The sequence below is a fragment of the Bremia lactucae genome, linkage group LG11 (genome assembly GCF_004359215.1).
Source record: "Bremia lactucae strain SF5 linkage group LG11, whole genome shotgun sequence".
In the NCBI taxonomy this organism is placed as follows: domain Eukaryota; phylum Oomycota; class Peronosporomycetes; order Peronosporales; family Peronosporaceae; genus Bremia; species Bremia lactucae.
Window position 1 is genome coordinate 3650581 of NC_090620.1, and position 3680 is coordinate 3654260.

Consider the following 3680-nt stretch of genomic DNA (forward strand, 5'->3'; position numbering starts at 1 on the left):
TGTAACGGGGCACTACGACTTGTACTGCTTCAGTACAAGTCCACTTCGCACTGCTTCAGTTGCGAGTGGTGCCTTACGTCACTTCACGTACACTAGTACGTGCAGAGGAAGACTACTCTTTATGACAACTACCTTAAAGGGGGTTAAATGAAAACTGTATTAATATAATTAAGTTTCTTCTTCTTTCTATCTGTAAGTGCTAACTTAATTATAAACTAATACTAAGCATGCAATTGAAATATTATCTCTCTCTCTCTTTGATTACGTTTACAGCTGATTAGTCTGCGAGATCAATAGATGTAACGGCTTATACCTATTTATGGATCAGATTTCCGAGCATTACTATATAAAGCAATACTCTCCAAATATTCTCTACATTTTAGATAATATATTAATTAACAACCTTAAGTGTCAATTTCATGTAACGATACACCCCGTTACATCACCTCTCGACTGTCATTGGATGGAGCGGTCAATATGTGACCGCTTAATTTAAAATGATGATTCTGAGTTATCAACAAGGATGATTGGTCAGAACCATCATTTTAAATTCCATCGCATGAAGAATAATTACATGCGGGGTGCTGGTAGTGCGGAGCCTTCGACTGCGGTTCATGCAGCCGCGGGTGACGCGCTATTGTCTCGTGCGGCAGACGTTCCGTCTGCCGTAGTATCTTCTTATCGTGCAACACTAGATGTTGCAGGTTCACGTTGTGATTTACCACGTGAATTCGACCCCTCTTTGGAGGTCGACAACGAATGCGAGTCGGACGAAATGGCGGACTCGGGGAGAATAAAACAGTCGCCTGATAGACGTCAGGCGGCTGACTATGAGCCTTCGAAAGAGAGGGCTCATTCTGATAGACGAGTAACAGTCTATGTGATTTCGACGATGAGAATGATCCCTCATCGCCCATTCCGTCTCCCGTACGGTCACCTGCACCTGTTTCTGAGCAAGGTGATGACGATGGCGTAAGCCATCGTAATAAAAGTTCTTGTGGAACCCCTGCTTCAGTGGGTACCACTCTGGGGAGTGAAGACAGTAAAATGTCTCATCTCGCCCCTAAAAAGAAGCCGTGGCTTTAGCCAGAACGGCTAATCAATAGCTTGTTTGGAAAGGCGACTCCTCACAATAAATATCCCTTATTTATTGCGACAAAGCTTCATGGCTTTGATCCCAGCGCGAAGAACTTTCGCGCTAAGAAAGATTTTTATCTCGATGCTTTTCTTAAGCATCGATGGCTTAGTGGTAACAACAAGCGAGATATAGTCTCGCTTATGCAAGCCTGGAGCGCTTTCATTCGCCATGTCAAAGACATTGGACGCGAAGCCTGGCTTCAAAAACTTAACGCGAATCGCATAAGTTTGAGATACGAACTACAACCGGTGCAAAACATAAATTGCATCGGTTGTCACGTGAGGCTGATCCCTGTCCGTGTTGTGTTGACAACACGAAGCGAGTAAAAAGGGATGGTATTTCCCTTTCTTCGCCCTGGGGAAGGGCTCGCATCTCTATTGAGATGCGGGATGCGATTTTCGTTTTGCCATCGATTTACAAGCGTTAGGGGCGCGAGTTTTCCGATGGACCTTCTGAACCATCAGATAGGTCTCGTCATACTGACGGACGAGGCTCTCAACGTCAGCAACCAGCTTGGAACGAGGCTCCCAGCTGTCATGCGAAGGTGGATAATTACGCCAGCGAACAAGATAATTCGTTCGCTGCCCCTTCACATCACGGTGGTTCTGAATCGTTCCACAAGGAAACGTTGATCACCGTGGAAATTCACCAATGGTTGTGGTGGAGGAGGGAAAATTAGATCCGAACCGTGTGTCGGATCAAATGTCGAAGATCGACAAAGTCGATCACTTCCTCCATTATTTCGAGGAGGGACTTGACCACGAGCGTGGCAAGCGTCGCTCAATGGAGCAGACGGTGCAGGCTCACCATATCGAGCGGTTGGAAGACCGTTCGAAGAGTGCGTACTCCATGTTGAAGCACAAACGAAAATATCAAGCTGTTCGTGATGAGCTGTCGTCAGCTCATCGTAATTTCGAGGGTATTCGGAACCGGCATGAGAACTTCAGATCCAACATGAGAATCCGGTTTCGCGATCACAAGAATCTTTTAGGGATCTTGAAAAGGGTGGTCAGATCCGTCCTCGGAACAAACCGCGTACTGATGGTACGAGCGTAGCCGACAAACGTGAATCTTAGGATGCGAACGCATCCTACGTGGCAATTATATTGTGCACGCATTGCCTCTCCGATACAGTACACAGTAAAGCCCAATGAACTTGGGCAGTAGTTCACCTCTACCCACATTAGTGACTATAAGCTTAAATAAGTTTACTGTTGAGAGTAGCACTAGATCATTAATTTAAATGAATAAACATTTGCTCTTCCATGTTTGTCTGCATTCCGTTTCTGACGGTCCACTGCGTTACCAATGGAATCCTGAACGAAACGGATTATTGATTCTTGAGTTAGCAGAAATTCTTCTGCGGACTCATTTGTTTTGCATGCTTTGTGCGCACCGCCATGAGATCTTTCTCATCTTCGATGTCGATTTCTTCGACATCACTCGCGTCGTTGATAACTTCAACGCGGGATGAGCATGAGTCAGAAGTGGTTTTGCTCGTGCGTGTCCACCCCCCTAAACACGAGGATCCCTCTAATTGGGTAGTTATGCGAGGATGGCGTAAGCCATTCACAAAGAACGGTGTATGCGTTGTAGACGCATGCACCGAATTATTGATGGCAAATTCGACCATCGGTAAAAACTCGCTCTAATTCGGATACGATTGGACGTAACCTCGAAGTATCTCTTTGAGGACTCGTTTACGCGTTCCGTCGGACCATCTGTTTCTGGGTGATCGGATGTTGCATTTGTCAGCCGCGTTCCGAGAGATCAGAACACGGATTGCCAGAACTCCGCCGTAAACAGTGGATCTCTATCCGAGACTATTACACGGGGTAGCCCGTGGACTTTAAAAACCGTGTCGATAAAGACGCGGGTACAACCCGGAGCCGTAATCGACTCTGGTTTTGCAGCAAGATGTACCATCTTGCTGAATCTGTCTACAAAAACAAGGATTCCATTGTTTTTGTGATCGTCTTTGGGAAATCCGAAGCCGAAATCCATAGATATGGACTATTATCACTTTGCCGGAAGTGGATGAGGTTGTAAAAGAGCACTAAATGAAGGGCTAGGCTTCACCCGTTGACATACCTCGCTAGCACGAATCTACTTGCACACGAACTGATACTGGCGGGGCCAGAAAAAGTCGCGACTTACTGTGAGGCAAGTCTTTTCACGTTCAATTGCTTAGGTTCTAGGGTTTGTAATTGAGTTATCTCCAAAGTTAACTTCGGAGGTGCGTACAGATCAAGAGTAGAAGCGCCTACTCCCGAGCCGTCATTAACCAAGACATTTAATGTCTCGGTTTCTTCCTGGGATTTATACACAGGCTGCCGAGGGATTAATCCCTCGGGATCAGAAGTCTAGTAACTTCAACTATTTGAGGAGATTTCTCCTCAAGTACGTGGAGACCTCTTCCCTCAACGTCTTCCGAATGTGATTGCGCTATCACAGTCGGGTCCTCTACGGTCGACTCTCTACTCGACCTAGGATCATCGTGTTGTCCCTTTGGGGCAACCGGTATACTCCTTGAATGTCGCCC